The 12,000-nt window shown below is 40.6% G+C and overlaps 1 protein-coding gene across 5 annotated transcripts in view; it reads right to left on the reverse strand.

The window, feature by feature from the left end:
- EPS8 (epidermal growth factor receptor pathway substrate 8) overlaps positions 1 to 12,000 on the reverse strand; it is a 136,051-nt gene that overhangs the window by 95,158 nt on the left and 28,893 nt on the right. For all 5 annotated transcript variants that reach the window (XM_027653708.1, XM_027653700.1, XM_027653717.1 and 2 more), the window contains exon 2: positions 7,421 to 7,565. The gene's annotated coding sequence lies outside the window, so the exon portion shown is untranslated. The remainder of the gene's footprint in view (positions 1 to 7,420; positions 7,566 to 12,000) is intronic.

Here is a 12,000-nt window from a genome sequence, read left to right on the forward strand (position 1 = left end):
TCCATTTAAAAAAAAAAATCATCTGTATTTACCAGGTACACAGCAAAAACAGGCTCTCCAGTACAGGCAGTGATGCTTTCTATATGTCAAAGAAAAGCCAAAAAGAGGTTCTTCTCTTACCATAGGACAACAGACACTTCAGAGACACTTCAACTGACATGAAATACAAGCTCACAAAGCCAGCGTGGGTGTTCTGTTTTAGTGTGTTCCTTTTTTTTTTTTTTTACCCACTCTCTGCTTCTGCCAGCACTGAATTTAGTGTTAATTAAAGGGCTGGCTCTGCCCTGCACCAGGAATGCAGCAGTAATGCAGCTGCACTGTTGAGCAGCGATGCCTGCAGACTCCATGGCAGAAGTGAGATGGAGAAGCTCATAGCAGGGAAACATGGATGGATTTCCCCACTGCATCAGGTCTCCTGCTGGCATGGGTGATGTGAAATCACATTTATCTGATCACCAACAATGAGTAGTATCTGTGCCTGGAGACCACGACAGAGCCTAGAAATAAAACATGGCTCTCCTATTACAAAAATAAGACTTTTGCAGTGGCAAAGGAGGCTGTAACACTGCTCCCCTTCTCCAAGGAAAGTTTTCTTTCCTACAGTGAAATGATGTAAGGAAAATTACATACTTGGGTGAATAAGCTTGTGCTGGTAAGGAATGCTTTTCCATAAAGCTATATACACAACCCAGCACGAGCCCAGTCCTCACCACAGAAGTCTTGGTGAGAAATGAACTGGGAGAAGGAAAACAAGAGAAGTTACCTCTGGATAAGACCAACAGACTGTAGGCCATGAATCAGCTGGTTTCCATATCCAGTATGTAATTTACAGAGAACATTACAGACTGAAGCTTTCACTTAAAATTACAAGAACAATTAATGCAGTCAGGAAACAACCATTTGTTTCTTTCAAATGTTGCCTTAAATGCAGTTTGCAAAACAGCCTCAGGAGACACATTTCCCCCTCCTCTACTTGTAAATGAAAATAAAAAAGTGATAATAAAAAATGATAACAAAAAAATGATAATAAAAAAAAGGCTGTGTTGTCTCCTTTTGCTGGTTTGAAAAAAGCATGACTTTTCCTTTTCAGCTCATCCTCTGAAGAACAATGCTAGAATCAAAATTTGTAAAGAGCTGGCAATGAGGTTCATTAAAGGGTCAGGATTAAAAACAAACAGCAAGCACCACATGATTTCTACAAAGCTTACTGCAGGTCATCTCCTAATTTCAGCCTACATCTGAACACCAATCTGCATGTGAGTGGAGAAGTGCTGCTTGTAACCACTGTGCTCTCATCTCAGCAGGCTAAATCACAGCTCTACAGATGAGGCTGCAGGGGTATCCCAGGGCCCATCCAAGCACACTTTGTTTTGATTTGTTCTCTTCTTTTCTGGCAAACAGCACCCAGATACTGCTCTGGTGTAATCAGGTCCCCTGACAACGTGAAAGTCACACTTTGAAGAGCCCACTGACAGATGGATTCAATTTAATGCATGACTATGAACAGCTGCTGCTGATCACCGGCTTGTACAGCGAGCCCATTCATCACAAAATATTTCAAAAGACTGAGCTGAAATGGAACAAATGAATTTGAGGAAGTAGGGGAGGTACAACGTTAGCCTTGGAGAACATGTCAGATGTAAAAAGCATAGCTATGGGACTGCTATTAATTTATTCCTGTAAATGCTGGCTCCACTCTATTAGCAGCATTCTCCAGATTCTCAAAAGTCCAGGAGGGCAGCCTGAATAAGGTATTAGAAGATGTAATTAAATACTCCTTACTGAAGGTGATTTTAACTACATGAGCCACTAAAGAGAGCTGACAGAATGTTCAAATTCTGCCGGGGAAAACTTCGAGACGACAAGCCTCAAAAAACCGCTGGAGAGAGAGGAGGTTATTTCCCCTACTGCTCTAGCTCAGCAAGAAGACTCATCAATCATGCAATGGACGGCCAGGGACCTACCTGCCTTTGCCACCTTCATTTTGAATACTGCAAGCAGCCTTACTACTTTTAAAAAGTTTTCATCTTCCAGTTTGGTCCTTCAGTACGGCTGCAGTCAAGAACAAGGCAAACTCCGAAGTAAGCAGCCTCACAAATGAAACCACCCATTATGACGGTCTCTGAAGAGATGGGGAGCTGACACAGAGCTGAGTAATTCACACCTTTTTCTTTTATCTTTTTTTTTTTTCTTTTCATTTCAGGAATTATGCAGCAAAAATAGACATTTTAAAATTCGCTGTTCGTCATGGCCACTGGATCATCCCTGAGGGACTCAATTTTTCACAGAGCAATTCCTACAAGTTATGTATAGGGCAGTTTCACACACATAGGGAACAAGGGGCATACGCAGGGAGGAAAATTCTCCATGAGCTGCCTCAGGTGGTAATACAATCTTGCCAACCCTTGCTAGGGTTTTCTAGGAAGGGGGAAACAAATGAAGTTTCCAAGATCTCCTTGAAGGCAATTCTTTATCTATATAACATCTCAGACACCTGTACAAATATACTGGTACTTCTGGGAGTTCCTGAAGAAAGTATGTAATGCTCATGCAGAATTCTAGTTTTCACACAGTCACTTTTGTATCAATATGCAGTTGTGAGATCAGATTTTTGTATCTTAGTATGAAAAACATACCTATTTTTAGCAGCAGCAAATTTAATAATAAATTTTTGTAATATCTACTGATAACGGGAGAGTAAAAAGAAACAAAATTTTCCTCAGCATAGAAAATATAACCTTGCAATGGTAAGGGGGAAAAAAAAAAAGCCCTCTTGGATAATAATATTTCCCTCTTTCCTTCTAAAGAGTTCCTTTGCCAGTCTATTTTCTCTGCCTACTATTCTTCCTCAAGCCCAGGTGATGAGACAAAGCTTGATGTCATAAACTTGCACAAATAAGGTGTATCTGATACCCTGCAACTCCCCTTCCACGCAATGGAAAATAGCTGGTGGTTTGCCACCACCCAGTCTCCTGCTACCTGGTATGAAAGCAATGTGGGGAAGTGACCAGTAGATTTACACCATGTCAATAACCAGCCCTAAGACAACAGGGTTTTTATTTAACTTATTTTGGGGAGCAGCTGACCGCTGCCAGGATACACGCCTGGATGCAGAAGTGAGAAGCCGTGCACTCAGCAGCATTGCTTTATTTGCCAGAACCAAGGCAGGAGCACACTCCCTCTCACACACCCTCTGCAAAGGTTATTCATCACCACAGCAACCTCCAAACAAAGGTGGGAGCCCTGTTCCTCTGATGACAGAGGATGAAGGGTGCTCTCTCTGCCTGCACCCTATGGGGGACTTGATTGCTTGGGTTTGTATTTATGTGATTGGATTTAATTTACTAATTTAACTTCCAGTAGCCCAGAGCACAGAGTGGCCACACTTATGCATTAAACAAAAAAATTCTATGGCCCCATTTAAAAGAAGAGAGAAAAACCAGCTGATATACAAATCCTTCTTGCCACACTCTATTACATGTTCCCAACGTCACCCCCCTTCCTTCCCCATGTGCTCCCCCTATGTAACAGGAATAGCTGCAGTAAAATGAACACCCCATCTAAAACCAAGAAAAGCTCAACCTGTTTAACTACAATTTCATCCTTCTTCTCCCCTCACCATCTCTTTTCTTCATATCCCCTTTCACTCCACAGGAGATTAATGATTTTGGATATGTTACGAAAATCCGACCGAGACGGTAAAATAACTGCAAATTCAGCACAAATGAAAAGCAGAGTGTCTTTTTTTTCCCCCTGAATCTGGAAAGAACCAATGCCAGTGTTTCCCAAGTCACTTGAGGAAAGAGATTATGATCATTTTTAAATCTTTTCAACTGCAAGCCACGAGGAAAAAACACTGTCTGTGATGACAAGCTGTCAACACTCGGCAAGCAACGTGGCTCTCATTTGTGACACTGATCTTTCGCCTGCAGAGCTGGGCACATGGGCACCAGCAGCCACACCACATGCAATGATAGCACTCAAAATGCCCATATTTCTCTATTTCTCGTAAAGCACATCCCCCATCTGAGCAGCCAAATCTGAGGATTTAAAAGATAGGGTAACCATGTGTGTTGAAATACAGGATTAAAAAAAAAAAAATCCAATGGTTCCTAGGAGTTTTGGGTTTTAAATCGAAAGTTGATTGGAGCAGATAACAAAATCTCATTATCTCTCATTTACTCCTGTCAAGAATTAGAAATAAGTTAAATTTTGCTGTAGTGAAATCACCAGAAACACTCACCTAACTTCAGTGATGCGTGGATCTAAGCAAAATGTACGCTAAGAAAAGAGTGGTTTGATTTATATCAATTGCTTAAACTAATGTTTTTCTTAAGTTTCAAAATAATCACTGATGGCTAACCATTAATCTTTTGTGGGCTTATGATGGTTTATTACTTCTGTCAATGTGTTTCAGCACGCCAGCAACAACCACCTGAGACAGGAGGTTAATTTACCTGATTCTGCAATGTTTATATTATCCAATCATTTTGGTGATTTGGTACTTGAAAGGAGCCTATAGGAAAGATGAGGACAGACCTTTTAGCAGGGTCCATAGCAACAGGACAAGGGATGATGGTTTTAAACTAAAAGAAGTTTGCATTAGAAAAGAGACAAGGAAGTTTTTTACAAATGAGGGTGGTGAACAGGTTGCCCATAGAGGTGGTGGATAGCACATCCCTGGAAACATTCAAGGCCAGGTTAGACTGGGCTCTGAGCAACCTGATCTAATTGAAGATGTCTGCCCATTGCTGGGGGGCTGGACTAGATGGACTTTATAAGGTCTTCCCTCCAATGCAAAATATTCTATGATTCTATTATAATACTGCTCTGACACTATAATTAAGAAAAAGCAGAAATGCAAACAACAAAAATAAAAGAAAGCATAATTATTTTTTTTTAAAGTATGAGAAAATCTGCATTACAGATGGAGGTTCAAACTGCAGTTTCAAGAGATCACACTGTATTTGCAGATAGCAAAAAGCAATACTGTGGGATTGGAAACAAAGTGCACAGCATCATCTAACCCCAAGTGCAGGACACTCTCCACATACTTTGCACTCGAAGCTCTATGCTCTAGGGTGCTCTCAGAAATAGAAAAAAATAAAACCCCAAAGCTGCATTTGAGCTCACACGCATTTCTTAAGTGCAGCCACAGGCAAACCATCACATGGGATGTACTCACAGCCCAAGGTGATTTATGTCACAAAGCAATCACTACCTGACGTGATAAGCAGGCATTGGTTGACTCAACCTTTATTTGTGCGGTGAATTTTTAACGTACCTTCCTGATATTCTTGGGTTTTGGAAGAAAGCTCTACACCTGGAGATGGTTTCCCACCCAGGTTACAGGGGAGCAAAGGTTTTTTGCCTTCTCAACCATGCTGGCACTCTGAGCCAGACTGGGACTTCAGATAGAACAGACAGCAACTTGTCTTAAATTTGTGTCCTCCCTGACCAAGACACAGACATGCTTCCATTGTAATTATCAGGCTTCTGGAAAAATCTGTGGTCTCTAACTTCTAATAACTGAAAATCCTTACTGGTGGAAAAAAGTGTACCTACACAAGCAATAATGATTTTAAATAAAAAAATATTGCTTCAATTACTACCTTGCTTTCTCTATTTCTAGGCACTCTCAAAATCAATTGCTGCAATTTTAAAACCTTTCTCCACCTAAGCTGCTGCCGTTAGCACTAAAGTTGTTGTAATATTTAAGTCCTGGGGTTCAGAGTTCTCCAGCAGTAGAAAAGAACTGCATATACCATCAGTGGCTCCCAAGATAGCAGCTGTTACGCTTGAACTGAAGCAGGAAGAGCACCAGCAATAAAACGGAAAGAAACTTAAGGACAGGTATCTTCCAGCTTCCAAAAATACAATGGCTACGTGACAACAGCACCAAATTTGTTTTTCCAAACTTTCCATTAATTAAAGCCTACTTGTTTTAGCCTGGCTTAACAGGCTACTGGACCTTGAAATAATGTACTTGAGTTCCTTGTTCTGCCTTTGCCTCCTCCAGCATAGAGCCAGAATTACTCTCATAATTTTTCAGGCCAGAGTAATTTTCCAACTCCGTTGCTAATCAAGATAGCATGTACAGCTCAGTACAGCACTGACCTTCGGGTTTTTGTCCATATATTCCAACAAGCACTCTTAACAATATGGTAAGAGCCTGAAAGAGCCAGACAAGAACCCCAAATATGTATTATCCTTCCTGCACCCATCCTTACAGAGGGTTCCTTCCACCTTCTCCAGAAGACACCTTCAAGTGGTTCTGCGTAAAGCACCAACTATCAACTCTGATATTCACAGGAGAGTTCAGCACCTGATGCTGAGCTGGCTGCTTTAATGGGACCCCATCCATGTACAGAGAGGCTGCTTCCCCCAAATTCCACAGAGGTGTTTAAATTATTAGCTCTAGCTGAGGGCACATATGTTGTTTCTAATAGCAAACGTGCGCTTTGCAGACCAGGCTGCATCTCATCAATAATTCCTTGGTGCCACACTTCCAGGAAGACAGCAGTCAGCCCAGCACGACAGTCTTAAATAAAGCAGGGTGTTACAAGGTGTAAGGCAGCACTCCACACATTCTGTCAAAGGATCACAGCACTTCAGCTGCTGGAAGAAGCAGATTGACATTGTTTTATCAAGGAAAATCACAGATGGGAGAAACTGAATAGAAACCACCTTCCCCCTCAAAAAAAAAAAAAAAATTTTCTAGCTATTATCTTTAGCCAAGAGGGTATGTCTAGTATTGAAGTGAAAACAGGATCACACTTCAGAGGTCAAAACAAGCACACTGTTTTCTTTACAAAGTATCTTCAAAAGGAAGCTGGGGATGAAGTTTGTCTGTGCATGGCCAGGCAGAGATTTGGATAGGAAAAAAAAAAAACCAAACACCAAAATCCATGCCCTTACATAAAAGGCTTTGGGTAGTTTCATTTTCTATTCAGCTGCAAAGGAAGTGAACCAGCACACACACACACACACAGGCATTTTTAATCACCCTCATGCTGACAGCAGCCAGTCACTACTTCTGTTATCAGAACCCCACAGCTTGCATTACCACGCCATGAAACCCTAAGAAAGAGGGTATAAAATCTCCTCTGATTAAAAAGGCACAGTGATACCATCTAGTATAACACACAAATGGTACAGATTTGAGGTTCGGGCTCACCAGGATGTTACTCACTGAGTGGAGGGAAAGGAGAAAATAATCCATAAATATACAAACAAATAGGAAGGATTTCCTAAGATTAGATGGTAACCTGGATTACTCATTTTCTCTAAACTCGACAGTCACTCTGGGAAAGACAAGCAAGGCAGGTGGGTCTTTGTATCCAGAAACTTAAGAGTTTGCAACAAGATATCAGTTGTTAAAGAGCCAGAAAAAGAGAAGCTGTGTTTATGTACAACTCACCAGTGATCACTTGAGCAAATGCCACGTGCCTGGGATTAAAACTTCAGCCCAGGTAGGTCCTGTCCCTGCCACTGCTTGATTCACCTCAAGTGGCTGGCATGTCTCCAGAGTTGCTCAGAAAACAGCTGCCCAACAGCTCAAATCACTGAAAAAACAGAAAAGAAACAGGTTCAGCTTTGCAATTCCACTGAACATTATATAATGAGTTAAGACTTGCTAATCCCTGACTTCTTAAAATGTGATTTCCCTTACTGCATGATAGGCAGAAGTATAGTTCTGGTTAGATTTCATTCACTGCTGTCAACATGTGAACTTTTCTAAATACCAGTAATATCAAAAAGAACTCCTCTGTGCAGCTAAGAGGAACATCAGTCAGGATAACTGGACAGCTTTCACCCTAAAACAATTTTGAATCTGACATTCAAGAGTTAGTCCTTTTCTACTTCATTTCTTTAATCATATTTAGCCATTTGCTCTAGCCTATCTGTAACACAAGTCACTTCCAGCTTCATAGCTGCACCACTCCAGGCACTGAACAGTCCTTCAAATTTTAGCAAACCTGCCCAGTTTACAGTGGAATTTTCCCATGAGTTACTCTCTTTAGGACATCATTTTGATTTTGACATTATCCAAATTCTGTGACTTCTATGAGAGGTTCCTCTCCCTTTGTCCTACAGGACCAGCCCTGTAGTGATGTTTTCCATTTTACAATAAAATCAATTAAAAATAATTTAAAAGTACAGATCAATTTGATATAGCAACAGAACTGGGAAGAAGCAGTAGCAAAGCCAATTCAGTAACAGAGCAAGTGACAACAGGTCAATTCAGTCAATTTGACTTGATCCAGTAGTTGCATATTAATATAGGAAAAAAGTAGTATACTGAGCTAGTTTATGTACTAAACCTTATTAATTTGCTTACTAATACAACCAGATTATAGTGATGGTTTCTGTCAAAGCCTCAACATTTTAATATTTAAAAGGGAGATAGACAGTTAATAATTTTCTGACCAGGAAACCTTTGTTGAAGAAAGGACAAGACACAGGCATAACACCTTAAGGCAGCACAGGCTGCTTTCCACCCATACTGATTTCCCAGCCACGAGTCTCAGCCTTTCCCAGCTCACTGACCTCAGGCAAGGCCCTCTACCCCTCCATGTCCACTTTTTCCCTTGCAAAAAACATGGATAAAGGTGCCAGTCTTTTTAATGAAATACACTGCAAGTGCTGAGGAGCACTAAGAGCCAGGGATGGTTGGTAGTACATCCAGTGCTTGCCAATACCCTGGGTCAGTGCAAGAGGGTTGACACTGATTTCAGAGGAACCAAGGTCTAAGGCTGAAAAAGCAGCAGACCAAAGAGCCTTCGGGAACAACCACAGCGAGACCTTTGTGTGTGCATGTCTCAAAAGGGCAAGGGGTCCTATGCCAAAGAGCAAAAAGGAGCATGTTCAAAAGTTACTTCTAAATACAAGTCATCTATAAAGCTCTGAGACAGGGGAATATGTTTAGCTGCGTGCAGACCTACATATAACTATATCTGTGTGTATGTGTGTACCAAGGCAAGTATAGGGTGCTGCACCTGGGGAGGAATAAACCCAAGTACCAGCACAGGTTGGGGACAGACCTACTAGACAGCAGCTCTGCTGAGAAGGACCTGGGAGTCTTGGTGAGTGACAAGTTGACCATGAGCTGGCAGTCCTGCCACTCTATTCCACCCTGGTGAGGTCACATCTGGAATATTGTGTTCAATTCTCTAAAGTTCAAGGAAGACAAAGGAGTTACCAGAGAGGGTCCAGTAGAGGCCACCAAGATGATGAGGGGTCTGGAGCATCTCTGTTATGAGGAGAGACTGTGGGAGCTGGGCCTGTTTAGTCTAGAGGAGACTGAGGGGATCTCATCAATACATATAAATATCTCAAAAGCAGGTGCCAAGAGGGTGGAGCAGGATTCTTTTCAGTGGTGCCCATTGACAGGACAAGGAGCAATGGCCACAAACTACAACACAGGAAGTTCCACCTCAACATGAGGAAGAACTTCTTTAGACTGAGGGTGGCAGAGCACTGGAACAGGTTTGTCCCAGGGAGGGTGTGGAGCCTCCAGCTCTGGAGATATTTAAAGCCTGCCTGGATGTGTTTCTGTGACAGCTGCTCTAGGTGACCCTATCTTGGCAGATGGGTTGAACTAGATAATCTCCAGAGGTCCCTTCCAACCAAACTAGTAATTCTGTGTCATTCTGTAAGTAAAAAATAAAAATAAAGGACAGACTCGTGATCTCAGGAGCTTCTTATGCAGAAATTAATTCTTCTCAGTAGAATGGAACACTAAAGACTTCTGCTAAGAAAATACCAAACATTAGCACACTCATTGTTTCCAAGCTCCTTATCTCTGAAATTTGTGACAGGTTTTGGGATTCTCATCTGAAAGCCAACGTAAAACAGAAAAGGATTTCACTGGTCAGTTTTCCAAGCTCCTCCTTGCTAATGTGATTCTACTATTTCCAGCCCTGGACATGAACACAGTTAATGAATAATGACTTCGCAAACAAAATATCAGACAATGATGGGAGGGAAGGGTGAAATGACTGTGTGGGCAGCTCGGGTTGGATTTGGCAACAATTAGAAAAACTGATGCCCTTTTAATCATAGGAAAAGGCTTTGCTGGAGAGATAAGACAGACATGACATTCAAAATACTTTAGTCTTTGGATTTAAAGGTGTGGAAATTGAAAGTTCAAAAACTTGGGGGTTTTCATTGTGTTTTCTTAATAAAAAAATATAGCTCTTAAAATTTACATCCGAATGTGTGTGTAAACCTTCAGCTCACTTCAAACCTGTTGCAGAAGAGATTTGTTTTGTTTTTATCCCTCTGTAAATATTACTTGCTACTAGTAGGACTGCCTCCCACAAGGTACAAAATGTCTTTCATTTCACTTCTAGTAAGAGCCTAAGACAGTAGAAGTTACAGTAAATTGAAGAATCAGTCCAATAACCTATTAACATCATTTAAGATCCTCCCCTAGCTGGTTCCACCAAATATATTATCAAAAGAGGCCACTAAAGATTGCTCCCTGTTTGATTAACTTAATCAGTGTGTTTCCTTCCCTGCTCTCATTTGCAATTCCAGGAGCACATGCCAGCTTCTCACATGTGAGAAATGCCTACATAAGCACATGAAATGCATTGTCCTCAGCACTCCTTTAGTAACAGAGTATCTTAAAACGTATTTTAAAGAAGTAAAAGGGAAAAGGACATTTTTCTACAAAACTCACGCACAATTCCTCAATTACAAAGTAAATAAAAAACTCTCACAGTTCTGGATGTTTTACTGCTGCTCTGTGCCTCTACAGCTCTTTTTCCTTAACACCAACAATCACACAGCCCGTATTTACATGATCATTTGTACAGTGAGATATAATCACTCATAAAGAAGTGCTATTTTATAAACAACACTTACTATCCTACAATTTATAATCGCCATTTCTATTACTCAGTATTTTTTCATCAAGAGATCTCAAATAATGTTTAGAAGACTGAATTGCAGATGTGACAAAGTGAAAGCACAATTGTACAAGGCAGAATGTATCCAGGAAATAGGAACTGTGATACTTAATCTTGCAAAATAAGTGAGAGATAATTTAAAGTAAGGTATCCACAAAGAACAGTATCTGTGCCAAGAGACTGTTTGTATTAGTTTTGCAAAGAGGGGACAGAATGTTCTTTTCCAAAGAACCACAAAACAAACTTCCTGAACCAATGTGAGCTTTCTTTTTGCTTGTATTTAATCCAAGTAAATGTGGCCTAGCCAAACTTACTTAGTAGGAAGGAAAAAAAAAAGTCCAATAATTTGGCATAGCCTTGTCTTGAAAAAGTACAGTCACACCCTTCAGAGTGGAACTGGTCACCTGAACAGATCTAGAACCACAGCTGTTCTGGGAAATTAGCAGTAATAGAGTGGAAGTGGGTTTTTTGACCATTTTTCTCAAACCACTTTTTCCATAGCATTCTAAGCAGCTGTAACTAACTCATTTTTTTTTTTCTTTTCTTTTTTGCAGTCTCATTTTCCTCTTTTTAATGCTACTCTCTTGATGCACACCAGCAGGGTTTAAGGTTGTGGAGAAAAGGGATGCAGCGTGTTGAGATGGTAACGCAGCACAGCACAAAGAACTTGAAATCATCATATTCCAGTTTATTCAACATAATATTTTGTTTCTTTGTTTCAACTTTTACTTCCTTTGGCGCTTCAGGAGCTGATGGGTAAGTTCACAGGGAAAGGTTTCTTTGCGAGGCAAAGGGAAAAGCATTACTTATAAAGTCAAAAGAAACAAGATGTCCTTTAGTGTGATGTTTTTGTAATCCCTGTTTAGAAATAGTAATGAATTTAAAATTAAAAAAACATAATATACACCCTCTACCCTACAGGAGGACAGGGAGCCCCTCAAAAAACACATCAATGTCTAACTAGGCAACAGTTCTGTTTACATGAACATTTGTGAAAATTTCTTCACTAACAAAAATCCTCATTTTTGTAAAACTACTTCCAGAACCTCTAGAAGTAGACTTTTTTCCAATACACCACAGGCAT

This window comes from Corapipo altera, unplaced genomic scaffold (assembly GCF_003945725.1).
Source record: "Corapipo altera isolate COAL_440 unplaced genomic scaffold, ASM394572v1 1, whole genome shotgun sequence".
In the NCBI taxonomy this organism is placed as follows: Eukaryota; Metazoa; Chordata; class Aves; order Passeriformes; family Pipridae; genus Corapipo; species Corapipo altera.